The following is a 14,416-nucleotide window of genomic DNA, read 5'->3' as shown; positions in this document are numbered from 1 at the left end:
GAACAAATTGGAAAACAACAACTTTTCTCTGATCCCTCAGAGAGCTGAGGCCATAGGGCTGATTGCTGACCCAAAACAGAAGAGACAGTAGATACAGTCAGCCACAAGTTTGGAGAGCAGAAGCTCAGGAGCTGAATGCCCAGAAACAAGGACCAGGATACGAAAACCTCATCTTTATAAGACGAATGGTGGAGGGCTCACTATGGACAAATTTGAGAACTAAAAACTCCTGGGGGCACCATCTAGAAGGCTACCACTACCACAGTTTCCAGAGTTTCACCTCTGGGAGCCCTATCAGGTTCCCCCAGTGAGGACCAGAGGGAGAAAGGAGTCATTCGAAAATATGCCCAGAGTATTCTGTTCTTCAAACGAGGGCCTGCCCTCAAGAGAAACTGTTTTACCAGAGTCTGTCCTACTTGGTTTTTTCTAGACTCTCATCAACATTGGGTAAGGAAAACACCCAACTACAACATTCTGGCCCCTTAATGTCTGTCCAAGGAGAAAACAAAACAAAACTGAGAAGCACTAGTGAAAGCCACAGCCCGGTGTACACTGACTCGAGCCTGCCATGTAGTCATAGGAGGATAGAAGTCTTCCCCTCCCTCTGCAGCTCACTGCCACATCAACTGGGGAATAAAAATGAAAGAACTGTGAGTGCCAGACCATAGTGAACAGGTCTCCAAGGAAAACCAAACACAGCCAAGGAGGAAAAGTGAAGGACACCACAGGGAGGTTTAGCCTCTGACACCTACAGCTACAGCAAACAGTAAACACAGCCAGATGAAGGTAAACCTCACACTAAAGGCCTATTTAACTTCATTCTTTTCATCTGACGCATTGTGGCAAGTTTGCAAAAGGAAATTTCAAAGCATACTAATAGATAAAAAAAAAAACCACAGTGTGAAGACAAAGAGCAGGTATCAGAAACAGACTCAGATATGATAGAGATGTTGGAATGATCTGACTGGGAATTTAAGACAAGTATGAGTAACATGCTGTGGGCCATAATGGAAAAAGTGGATAATATCCAAGAATAGGTAAGTACTATAAGTCAAAATATGGAAACTCTTCAAGAACAACTGAAAAGGGGCCTGTAATCCCAGGGCTTTGGGAAGCCGAGGTGGATGGATCACTTGACGTCAGGAGTTTGAGACCAGCCTGGTCAACGTGGTGAAACCCCATCTCTACTTAAAAAATAAATAAATAAATGAGTACAATACAAAAATTAGCCAGGTGTGGTGGCAGGCGCCTGTAATCCCAGCTTCTCGGGAGGCTGAGGCACAAGGATCGCTTGAGCCTGGGAGGCAGATGTTGCAGTGAACCAAGATCGTGCCACTGCACTCCAGCCTGGGCAACAGAGCGAGACTCCTTCTCAAAAAAAAAAATGAATGAATGAAAAGGAAATGCTAAAAATTAAAAAAAGAATGAATGAATACATGAAAAGGAAATGCTAAAAATTAAAAAAATATATAGACCATAAGGGAAATGAAGAATGCCTTTGTTGGGCTCATCAGGGGACTGGACAGGGTGAAAGGTACAATCAGAGAGCCTAAGGAAATGCAACAGCAACTTCCCATTTTTATTGCCATTATATGAAATACGATAATACGATTATCGTGTGTTGCGCTTCTACCTTGCGACCTGCCTGCACTCACTTATTTGAGGAGTTTTTGTGCAGTTTCCTTGGTACTTTCTGCATAGGCAGTTGTGTCTTCTGAGGTTGGAAACAACATTATATATTCTGTCCCATTCAAGATGTCTCTTATTTATATTTCTTGATTGATTTCACTGGTAAGAATCCCACTACCTTTCTGAATAGGAGTGGTGAGAGGGGACATCCTTTTCTTGTTTCTCTTTTTAGGGGTAGGCACTCAGTCTTTCACTATCCAGTTTGATATTTGCTCTTGGTTTTCTGTACATGTACTCTGTCAGGTTAAGTTCCTTTCTATTTCTAGTTTCGTGAGACTTTTCACTGTGATTATGTTGTACATTCTCAAGTGCTTTTGTCTGCTTTAGTTGAGGTCATCATACATTTCTGGATATAGTGGACAGCATTGATCAACTATCAACTATTCAACCAGCCTTGCATTCTCCAGATAAATCCCACTTTTAAGATATTGCTGGATTCTATTTGCTAATTTCTTGGAGATTTTGCATCTATGTTTATGAAGCATATTGACCTCTAGAATTTTTATTGGTTTGTGTTTCCTTGTTTGTTTGTACTGTTAGCCTGGTAATACCGTGGTAATGTTAACCAGGTAAAATGATTTGGGAAACATCCCCTTCTCTTCTATTTTCTCTGAGAGACTGTGCAAATTCATGTTACTTCTTTAAATGGTTGTACGAAATCTCCAGTGAACCTATCTGGGTCTACAGATTTCTTTCTCAGAAAGAGTTTTACTATGAAATCAGTTATTTTGGTAGCTAAAGTACTCTTCAAGTTATCCATTTTGTCTAAGGTGAGTTCCGCTAGTTTCTGATTTTGGTAGAATTTCATTTCATTTTATCATGAATTCCATTTCAGTTATTGAATTTTTCTGCACAGATTTCTTCTTAGCATTTCATGGCTATCTTCAGGTCTACAGGTTCTCTAATGATATTTCCTGTTTCACTTTTGATCTTAATAATTTGTATCTTCTCTCTTACTTTCCATGACTGACTAGAGTTCCATCCATTTTCTTGATCCTTTCAAAGAACAGCTTTTGGTTTCCATGATTTTTCTTTCTTTCCTTTTTTTTTTTCGGATTTCATTGTGAACTATTTCTGTTGTGTTTTTTTCTTTTTTTTCTGCTTGCTTTGAATTAATTGGTTTCCCTCTTTTTCTGGTTAGTTAAGGTAGAGGCTCACATTATTTATGTGAGATCTTTCTTTTATCTTAATCTAAGTAATGTTATAATTTTCTCTCTAAACACTGTTTTAGCTGCATCCCACAAGTTGTGATATGTTGCTTTTCCAATTAAATTCAGTTCTATGGACTTTTTAATTTCCTTGAGGCTACCTTTTTGATCCTTGAATTGTTGAAGATGGTGTCGTTTAATTCCACAAGGTATGATAATTTCCTATTGTACTTATGTTATTGTTTGATTTCTAATATGGTGCCATAGAGGTCGAAGAACATAAGCTTGATGATGTGGATTTTTAAAAATCTGTTGTTTGAAAAATGAAAGAAAGAAAGAAAGAGAGACTGGCAAGGTGGCTCACACCTGTAATCCCAGCACTTTGGGAGACCAAGGCAGAGAGATCACTTGAGGTCAAGAGTTCCAGAACAGCCTGACCAACATGGTGAAACCCTGTCTCTACTAAAAATAAAACAATTAGCCGGCCAGGCGTGGTGGCTCACACCTGTAATCCCAGCATTTTGGGAGGCCGAGACAGGCAGATCACGAGGTCAGGAGATCAAGACCATCCTGGCCAACATGGTGAAACCCCATCTCTACTAAAAATACAAAAAAAAAAAAAAAATTAGCTGGGCGTGGTGATGTGCGCCTGTAGTCCCAGCTACTTCGGAGGCTGAGGCAGGAGAATCACTTGAACCTGGGAGGCGGAGGTTGCAGTGAGCCGAGATCACGCCAGTGCACTCCAGCCTGGTGACAGAGCGAGATTCTGTCTAAAAAAAAAAAATTAGCCAAGCATGGTGGTGTGTGTCTGTAATCCCAGCTACTCGGGTGGCTGAGGCAGGAAAATCCCTTGAACCTGGGAGGCAGAGGCTGTAGTAAGCTGAGATCTCACTACTGTACTCCAGCCTGGGCAATGGAGCAAGACTCTGTCTTAGGAAAAAAAAAAATATTTATTTTATGACCCAAGAGATAATCTAGCTTGGTGTGTTTTCCATGTGTGCTTGAAAAAAGGCATATTCTTATGTTGGTGGTGCTGTGATATTTGCATCCATAGCATTTCTGAGTCCTCCTGAATAATGGCTGACTACTGGGTGATGGTCTACCACTAGTTCAGTCCTCCAGTCCTCGGTAACTATGAAGATTTCTGCGTGAGCACCTTAGGTTGAGCCCAGGAATTTCTGCTCAATTTAATGTGTTCTCTTGCTTACATTCGCTACTCTCAGTGGTTTTTCCCAAGCTCACTGGGTCCCTGGGGACTTTCTCTGATCCTCTAGCTAGAAGGTAAGTCTTTTGTGTCCTCACATTGCTGTGCATTTCCCTTTCAGGGGTCAGGCTAGGCGGCCAAGTGTTGAGAGGATAGACAGAGAAAGGATTTCTCTCACACTTGTTTTTCCTCCAGCTTCTTTCAAGATTTTTTTTCTCTTTGATTTTCTGCAGTTTGAATATGTACATAGATGTATACTTCTTAGTATTTATCCTGTTTCCTGTTCTATGAGCTTCCTGAATCTGCAGTTTCATGTCTGTCATTAATTCGGGGAATTCTCAGCCATTACCACTTCAAATATTTCCTTTGTTTCTTTCTCACCTTCTGAACATGGTGTTTCAGTTATGCACAGTGGTGGTGCCTTTTGTAACTGTCTCACGCTTCTTGAATTTTCTGTTACTTTTCTTCCTTTTTTCTCTCTTTGCATTTCAGGTTTGGATTTTTGATTGACGTTTCTTCAGGCTTGCTGCTTGTTACCTCAGCCATGTCCTGCCTATTGATGAATTAATCAAAGATATCCTTCATTTCTGTTACAGTGGGGGTTGTTTTATTTTTCCTAATAAATTATTTTTATCATGATAAAACACCTATCACATAAACCCTCCTAACCATGGTAAGTGCACAGTTCAGGGCTCTTAAATACATCCATACTCTTATTCAACCATCACCATGGCTCATCTGAAGAACTCTTTTCCTCTGACAAAAATGAAAACACTATACCCGTTCAACAATAACTCCCCATTTTTCCTCCCTCTCATCTGGTAACTAGCTTTCTATTTCCTGTCTCTATGAATTTGACGACTCTATGTACCGTGTGTAAATGATATCCTACAGTATTTGTCTTTTCATGCCTGACTTATTTCACTTAGCATAATGTCCTCAGGTTCAGTCACGCTGTACCTTATGCCAGAATTTCCTTCCTTTTGAATGCTGAATAATTTCCCATTGTATGTATATTGCATTTTCCTAATCCAATTATGTGTCAAGGGACACTTAGGCTGGTTTCACAGTTTAGCTATGGTGAACATTGCTGCTATATATATGGGTCTACAAATATCTCTTTGAGACTCTGCTTTTAATTATTCTGGGTATACATTCGGAAGGGGAATTGCTAGATAATATGGTAACCCTATTTGGAATTTTGTGAGGAATCACATACTGTTACCCACGGCAATTTTGTCACATTTTATATTCCAACCTACACAGAGATTCCATTAACACCACATCCTTGCCAACTTGTTATTTCCTGGTTGGTTGTTGCTTTATTTGTTTTAACAGTAGCCATCCTAGTGAGTGGCAGGAGGTGCCTCATCGTGCCTTTGATTCCTATTTCCCTAATGATTAGTGATGTTGAGTATCTTTTCTCATGCGCATCAGTCACTTGTGTACATTTTTAGGAGAAATGTCTATTCAAATATTTTCCCCATTTTTGATTTTGCTGTCGTTGTTGTTTTTGTCATGTTTCAGGAGTTCTCTATATATCCTGGATATATATCCCTTAACAGATATGTGATTTACAAATATTTTCTCCCAGTCTTTTGGTTGCATTTTGATTCTGTTCATTGTGTTTTTGATGCACAAAAGTTCTTAATTTTCATGAAGTCTAATTTGCCTGTGTTCTTTTATTGCCTATTTAGAGTGTTTTAGATTTTTAGTGTTTTCTTGTGATTCTTCTTAAAGAGTTTCCATCTCCCTGCTATTATTACCCACCTGTTCTTGCATGTTGTTCACTTTTTCCACTAGCGCCCTTAGCCTATTCATCATAGTTGTATTAATTCTCAAGCTGGTAATTCCAACATCTCCGCTAAACCTGCATATGTACCTGATATTTACTCTTCAACCTGTGATTTTGTTTTCCCCCTTCACTATGCCTTGTAACATTTTTGGTGAAAGCCAGTAGTAATGTCCTGAGTAAATGGAATGGAAGAGAATGGGCCTTTCAGCTGAGAGTTTATTTTTATCTGACTATGCGGTAGACTGTGTTTACTGTTTGCTGGAGCTATAGGTGTCAGAGGTTAAACTTTACTCAGGTGTCCTTGTTTTGTTCTTCCCTCCTGTCTTGGATTTCCCTAGAGACTTTTTCTTCTTCTATTTGGTTTGTTTCTTTTAGACACAGTGTCGCTCTATGTTGCCTTGGCTGGTCTCAAACTCCTGGCCTCAAGTCACCCTCCCGCCTTGTCAACCGAAAATGCTGTGATTACAGGTGGGAGCCATTGTGCCTGGCATGGGACTCTTCTTAAATGAAGTTTGCGATGTGCACTTGTTTCAGTGCTGCTCCCCTGCTATTACACAGGAGCCTACTGACATCGTGGTAAGGTGTGGGGGAGGGGAACTGTTCTACACACCTATGAGCAGGGCTCAGTCTTTTTATTGGCCTCTGCCACTGTGCTATGACCTGCACGAGTGCTTTTCATTTCCTACCCCCAAACTCTCCCCCTACTTTTTGGTTGAAATTTCTTGTCAGAGAGCAGGAATCACCTATTCGAGGGTTTTAGGTGCCTGCCTGCCCAGCTGTGGTTGATGCTGCAACCGCAGGTTATAGATGCAGGACTGGGGCTGGTGTGGAGGCAGGTCCAGCAGGATCGAAAGGTTTTTTTCCCTCATTACCCATGTCCTCTATGGGCCTGCCTTCCTAGCTTTTGGACCATAAAGAGAGACCTTCATACATACAGCTTTTCCTATCCTTGTGCAATTCTCAAATGTAGGCTGCCTTTGAGTCCACGCTTGGAGATACAAGAGGGACAAATAGCACAGGAATTTCTCCACCATATTGACCTTACTTCAACTTCTGGTTTCTTTGCCCAGTGCTCCTTTTCTGAACCACGCACCCTTTTGGACAAGGTGTCCTTACAGGAAATTATCAGTAGGACCTGACACAGCAGGGCGAAACCGAGCTGCATATAGATGTCACATACGCCGTTAGGGGTCCTGGACTGAACCAGTTAACACGAACCCCATTAACCACAGAGGTGCATCTTAGACAGCCACGTGGCTTCCCTCTTAAATTTCCGTATTAACTTTTTCTTTATACTTGGCCAATTGAATCAATTGGGGCATCAATTCAGGCAGGACACAGCTCTGGACCGTTGTGACCTGACCTGAAAGCCATCCTGGACTGAGGCCATGTCACAAAGGCAGGGCACACATGGGACTTACAACCCCGAGGGCACATGTGGTCCCCCTGCAAAGACACACGGTACCATAATTTGGGCACCCCAAGGTGGCCGAACTGAGTCAGGAAGCACAGAATATCAAGGCCTCACTGTGATATATCACCATGGCACCTCCTGCCAGCTACAAGGGTATCCAGTACAGGACACATAATCCAGTTCAGTCCCTGGTTTCACTTGCAGACAATTTGGCTTCTCCATGACTGGTAGGGAGGGCATCTGAAGGTACTCCGTGGGGAACACAGTGGAGCCGGGGTCTCTCCCTCTGTCCCCTAGTCAGCGAGGTCAGATGTTGTCATGGGTGCAGCCATCAGTTTGGGGTCACGGAAATTGCAGCTGCTTGCAAAGGCAGCATGGGGAGTTTTCTTTCAGCAAGAGAAGAAAGCTTCCAGGAACAGTTCTGCAACACCAGGATCACAATGCCCTCCTCACACCTCCCCAGATGTTGTGTTTTTCCTCCGTCCTTACTAAATCAGCATGGCCCACTCAATAATAAAAGCTTTACATTGTTTCAATCATCCCCTTATGCCTGAGGCCTTCTCACCTGGCAGGGCTGTGTGTCATGGGGACAAAACCATTTTCACAGTAAAACACTGTCATAAAACAAGATGTGAACAGAAAGACCCATCATGTTTAGGAAGCAGCCAGGAAAAAATCCTATGTTTCTAAAAGATTCCAAAATGAGTTTGCATACCCCTTTTCATCCTGCTCATTTATGCAGTAAACAGTATAGAACAATAATGATAAAAAGAAAACAAAATCCATCCCTTCCTGGGCTCAGCTGCATTTGATAATCCTACTGCCTGGCGTGTGGACCAGGAGGAAGGAGAGGAAGCAGAGTTAGGCTGTCTGTCCACTGTCAAAAACTGCAACTGAAGTGGGTCCTGGGACACAAATAGTGGACACGCTAGAGAGAAGATCTGAGACTGATCTGTCACGAGTGGGTGGAGAAATCACAGTCGATGGGGGGTGCCATCCCACAACATGCAGCTTTCAGCAGACATCGCACAAGTTAGAAGTGCAACCTGTCTGCATCAGAAATACAGTGCCCATGAGCAGCTTCACTCCAGTTGGCCCCACCGGAGAACAAGCCCTTCATCATGGGCATCTGCAAGAGATGTGGGAGGTCTGTGCTGCATCTGTGCTGTGTGGTGACGGTTTCGAACCCCACTAACAGGTGTTTAAAACCTGCCAGGGTTCCAGAGTCAAAGATGCCTTTGTTGCATTGAGCTATGCCTGCTTTCTGCTTGGCACAGCTTGTGGTGAGTCCGAAACAGCTCAGAGCAGATACTTTGGTTTCAGTTTAGAGTCAAGGCCAGCCTACTGAGATTTGTGAGTTTGCAATTCCAAAACAGTCGGGGGTGGGAGGAAGGGGTTCTGTAGCAGCAGGATAGCCAGCATGCTGCAAGGCCAGAAAACAGTGAGGCAGGGAGACGCCTGCCTGGCATGCTTTCCTATGGCCTTTAGGCCTTGCCAGTCTTACAGTCCAAACATGCACCTCAAATCACGCACCTTAGCTCCGACAGTCATCAGCTTATACGTGGCTGACATCCCAGTTCAGAAGAGCTCATTTCACACTGTTTGGGACTGGGGGTTGATCATGGAAAATGAGAGGATCACCAGAGGCTGTACCATACAAGCAGCTTTATTGGGTGGTGCTTGGACAGGGAATGCAGGGAGGGGGCAGACTGTCCAGAGTCTATGTTTCCAGGGTCACCATCAGAACGGAAGGAAGGCAGGAGAACTGATGGTGCAGATGGGAATTGGAGAAGGACCTTATGAGTATAGGTGATGTTGCTCAGCAGCTGGGCCAAGTGGCTTGGGAGTCTCGTAACCATAAGGTTCTATCTTATCTATGGTTAGCAGATGTTAGGTGAGGACTAGCAGGGTATGCAAGCGAGGAAGGCTCTGAATGCCTAAAAACGTGCTTAGCTGTGCCACGTTTCAAACCATCAACTGTATGAAACATTCAGTTTTGTGCTGATGGGCTTCTGAGCCAACAGGTCTCAGTCTTGTGAAGAAAAACAGTAGAGAAACATCAGCAGTGCTGCACGACAGCTGAGATGCTACTGCAAGGCCCTTTGCCAGCCACATCCCACGTCTAAACAATAAGCAAGGCCTTCCTCCAGCCTAGGGGCTACACACACAGGTCATCTTTGGTTCATTTATAGAACACAAGCTGAAAACTGTTTTTAAAATCTCTGAAGATGTATCTCCACCTGGAGACCGTCTCTCTTTTTCCATGTGGACTTCCTTTCTCCAGGGATCCCAGGAGGCAAGAATTATCACCTTCAGAAACACTTTCTGTTTCCCATACTTGAAAAGCTTAACGCGAACACACATGCAGAGTTAGAGAGAAAGAGCGTGAAAGCCAATCCAAGCACTAGATATACACTGATTGAGAATAGTGTTAATACTGTAATTCCTCACAGACAAAGTTTCCTACAGAAGGCTTTTAAGATTCTGTAGAAAAGAAAACCAGTGGAAATCACGAGCATCCAAGTATCCCTGTCTACAGCAAGGGAGGAAAGCTCGGTGTTAAGCAAAGCTAGCACTGTTTCCTTTAGAAAGGCTCATTAACTCGGGGGCCTGTGTGAAACAACATTCAGGGGAGGCCACTGCTGTGGACTAGCCTCCTGCCCTAAGCCCCAGCTGACCACACCTGACCAGAATGGGGTCACTTGTGCTGAGCGCCTTGGGGATCACAGAGAAGTGAGGGCCTGGTTCTGATGAGATTGTTGGAGGGAAGCGGGCCCAGCTTCCGTGAGGAGGCAAGGTGAGGCCCTGAGGGAGGACTGAGGACGCCCCCGCCCCAGAGTGAAGACCCCAAATAATCCAGCACCACCCCTGCTGCCAGCCCTGGACCACCCGGGGGCGGACTTCTCAGGCTGTGGGCCACCCTTCGCCACCCCACCGCTTAAGCCTCAGGGGACTCTGGAGTCAGAGCTTGGTATGACCAGGGCAGGGCTGGTTAGGAGAGGGCAGGGGCCAGGCTCTCCCAGGCATCAAGGTCAGGATTCTGAGGGAGGGCTGAGGCCCCATAGAAGGAAGCTCTGTCTTTGCTGTCAGTGCTGGGAAATGCCGGGAATGGGGACCAGGCACGTTGATGCTGCTGTCCACATCCTGGGCTGATGGAGGGAAGGGGCTTGACACCATGAGCATCACCTCAGAGGAGTAGACGGAGGGCCCAGGTCCTGCCGGGAGAGCACGGAGGCCTTAAAGGACAATCACTACAGGACAGGGGACCCGCCCCGCCCCCATCTCAGGCTAAGGCACCTCCTCATTTCGCCTCAGGAATCCGACAGATAGACTCAGGTCCGCAGAGGGGAGCTCTGACGCAGCCCTGCCAGGATCAAGGGGAGGAAAAAGAGGGAGGACTCAGGACACCTTGGACTCCAGATCACTGGGGACCTCCGCCCTTGGAGGTCCCACGCACGATGGCTGCATGTGGTGCATCCCTGCCTATGCCTTGGAGACGACAAAGAGGAGAGGGCTTTGGTATGAGGAGTGGAGGCTCAGGTTAGCAGAGGGAGGAGTCTCAGGACCCTGAGGGAAGACTCAGCAGAGCTTCTTTCCCAGAGGTAGGACACCTGCCCTTCCTGTCAGTCCTGGGGGGCCTCGGGCAGGACTGTGGGGAACGGACCTGGCCCCCACTTCCTCGTTAGAGATCCCAGGGAGATGGTGGCCTTGACCTGGAAGACCGTCCAAAGTTCAGCAGGAGGGAAAGGGCCAGGCCCTGTCGGAAGTAAATCTGAATATCTATAGGACACCCAGACACAGGAGGCACTCCTGAAATATGCACTTTTTGTCAGTCTTGGGAATCCCATTGAGGGGTGTCAGTGTAGAGTCCCTTCACTTCTGCCTCCCAGGCCCCAGAGAGGTGGGGGCCTCCGTCTGAGGGGTGTCCTCAGCTCAGCAGAGATAGCCACACCTGGTCAGCACAGGTTGGGTCCAGTCTGCCAGGAGTCAAGAGGAGGAAGGTTGGTGAGGACTGAAGGTAAGAAGGTACCTCCACACCTCCAAGAAGAAGGGAACTCGCAGAACCTGGCTTCCACTGTTCTCAGCCCCGGGTGGCCCCAGGCATAGGTACCATGTGGCATGCTCTCCTTTCTGCCATATGGCGGGAGGTGGGAGGTCTCAGGGAGGTGAACACCTTGGTATTAGTGGTACTTACGGTTCAACAGAGGAAGCCACATCTGGCCAGCAGAGGGAGGGGTCCCAGGATCAGCAGGACCCAAGGAGTGCCCCCTTCATGAGGACTGACGGTACCCCTGGCCCAGAAGGAAAGGACTCCACAGATTATGGCTGTCACTTGTTCTTAGCTCTGGGACAACCAGATCAGGAATGTCCCTAATTGGCAATCTCACTTGTACCACAGATAGGAAGTTGGGGAACCCTCGGGGACATGGGGTGTTGGTGTAAAGGCGAGATGGCTGCTCCTCTCAGGAGTTTGGGGGTTGAGGAAGGGCAGGCGCCAGGAGGAGTAAAGATGAATAACCCACCGGAAGACATTGGAAGCCTCACCCCAGAACCAAAGGGGCCAGCTCCTGGAGTGAGCCCTGGACACCCCACCCAATGGTGATGGGATGTGGCGCCTCCTCACTTCTGTTTCTAGATCTTAGGGAGGTGAGGACCTTGCTTTCAGAGGGTGACTCAGGTCAACACAGGGACCCCAGTCTGATCGACTGACACACTGGTCCCAGGATCTGCCAGGTGTCCAGGTGAGGAACCTGAGGGAGGACTGAGGGTACCCCCAGGCAAGAACGCAAACGGGGGCTCCACAGAAATCTTCCCTGCCCCTGATGTCACCCCAGAAAGCATAGGCAGGGCTGTCAGCTGAGGTCTCTCTCTTATCCTGGGATCATCAGTGTCAGGGAGGGGGATGCCTTGGTCTTAGGGGGCTGCACTCAGGTCAGTAGAGGGAGAGCCCCAGATTCTGCCAGGAGTCAACATGAGGACCCAGCAGGCTCCTCGCCCAGGACACATGGTGTCCAGTGAATTTGGATATCTCTTGCTGTCTCTCCCAGTGGACCTAGGCACATGTGGCCAGATGTGGGTCCCCTCATACCCTTCTGTTCCATATCAGGGTTGTGAACTCTTTATCTGAGTTTCTCGAGCCAGCAAAAGGGCAGGATGAGGCCCCTCCAGGAGAAAGGTGAGTGAGCACAGAGGGGACCATGCACCCCATGAGAGTAGGGACCTCACAGAGCCTGGTCAACCCTTCTGACAGCACTGGAAAGCCGGGGCTGTGCTTGCAGTCTGCACCCTGAGGGCCCCTCGATTCCTCTTTTAGGAGCTCCAGCAACCAGGCAGTTAGGCCTTGGTCTGAGGCACTGTGCTCAGGTCACAGAGCAGAGGAGTCGCAGGCAGTGTTAGCAGTCAAGGCGAGGTTCTGATCTGAATGGACAACAAGGGCCCCACACTCCCCAGAACACAAGGGACTCCAGAGAGCCCAGCCTCACCTTCCCTACTGTCAGTCCTGCAGCCTCAGCCTCTGCTGGCCGGCTATACCCTGAGGTGCCCTCTCACTTCCTCCTTCAGGTTCTCAGCGGACAGGCCGACCAGGAGGTCAGAAGCCCCAGGAGGCCCCAGAGGAGCACCAAAGGAGAAGATCTGTAAGTAGGCCTTTGTTAGGGCCTCCAGGGCGTGGTTCGCAAATGAGGCCCCTCACAAGCTCCTTCTCTCCCCAGATCTGTGGGTTCCTCCCCATCGCCCAGCTGCTGCCCGCACTCCAGCCTGCTGCCCTGACCAGAGTCATCATGCCTTCTGAGCAGAGGAGTCAGCACTGCAAGCCTGAGGATGGCCTTGAGGCCCAAGGACAGGAGGCTCTGGGCCTGGTGGGTGCGCAGGCCCCCGCCACCGAGGAGCACGAGGCTGCCTCCTCCTTCACTCTGATTGAAGGCACCCTGGAGGAGGTGCCTGCTGCTGGGTCCCCCAGTCCTCCCCTGAGTCTCAGGGTTCCTCCTTTTCCCTGACCATCAGCAACAACACTCTATGGAGCCCATCCAGTGAGGGCACCAGCAGCCGGGAAGAGGAGGGGCCAACCACCTAGACACACCCCACTCACCTGGCGTCCTTGTTCCAACGGGAAGGTGGCTGAGTTGGTTCGCTTCCTGCTGCACAAGTATCGAGTCAAGGAGCTGGTCACAAAGGCAGAAATGCTGGACAGTGTCATCAAAAATTACAAGCACTAGTTTCCTGTGATCTATGGCAAAGCCTCAGAGTGCATGCAGCTGATGTTTGGCATTGACGTGAAGGAAGTGGACCCCGCGGCCACTCCTACGTCCTTGTCACCTGCTTGGGCCTCTCCTACAATGGCCTGCTGGGTGATGATCAGAGCATGCCCGAGACCGGCCTTCTGATTATGGTCTTGACCATGATCTTAATGGAGGGCCACTGTGCCCCTGAGGAGGCAATCTGGGAAGCGTTGAGTGTAATGGTGTATGATGGGATGGAGCAGTTTCTTTGGGCAGCTGAGGAAGCTGCTCACCCAAGATTGGGTGCAGGAAAACTACCTGCAATACCGCCAGGTGCCCAGCAGTGATCCCCCGTGCTACCAGTTCCTGTGGGGTCCAAGGGCCCTCATTGAAACCAGCTATGTGAAAGTCCTGGAGTATGCAGCCAGGGTCAGTACTAAAGAGAGCATTTCCTACCCATCCCTGCATGAAGAGGCTTTGGGAGAGGAGGAAGAGGGAGTCTGAGCAGAAGTTGCAGCCAGGGCCAGTGGGGCAGGTTGGGGGAGGGCCTGGGCCAGTGCACATTCCACACATCCACCACCTTCCCTGTCCTGTTACATGAGGCCCATTCTTCACTCTGTGTTTGAAGAGAGCAGTCAATGTTCTCAGTAGTGGGGAGTGTGTTGGGTGTGAGGGAGTACAAGGTGGACCATCTCTCAGTTCCTGTTCTCTTGGGCGATTTGGAGGTTTATCTTTGTTTCCTTTTGCAGTCGTTCAAATGTTCCTTTTAATGGATGGTGTAATGAACTTCAACATTCATTTCATGTATGACAGTAGGCAGACTTACTGTTTTTTATATAGTTAAAAGTAAGTGCATTGTTTTTTATTTATGTAAGAAAATCTATGTTATTTCTTGAATTGGGACAACATAACATAGCAGAGGATTAAGTACCTTTTATAATGTGAAAG

At 47.3% G+C, this 14,416-nt stretch overlaps 1 pseudogene; it reads left to right on the top strand.

The window, feature by feature from the left end:
* The first annotated feature begins 12,983 nt into the window (after positions 1 to 12,983).
* Positions 12,984 to 13,972, top strand: LOC129395306 (melanoma-associated antigen 8-like; annotated as a pseudogene).
* Positions 13,973 to 14,416: the final 444 nt, after the last annotated feature.

The sequence above is a fragment of the Pan paniscus genome, chromosome X, assembly GCF_029289425.2.
Source record: "Pan paniscus chromosome X, NHGRI_mPanPan1-v2.0_pri, whole genome shotgun sequence".
NCBI classification, from domain to species: Eukaryota; Metazoa; Chordata; class Mammalia; order Primates; family Hominidae; genus Pan; species Pan paniscus.
The sequence above is the reverse complement of the archived record's forward strand: the minus strand, read 5'-3'. Positions and strand labels throughout refer to the sequence as shown.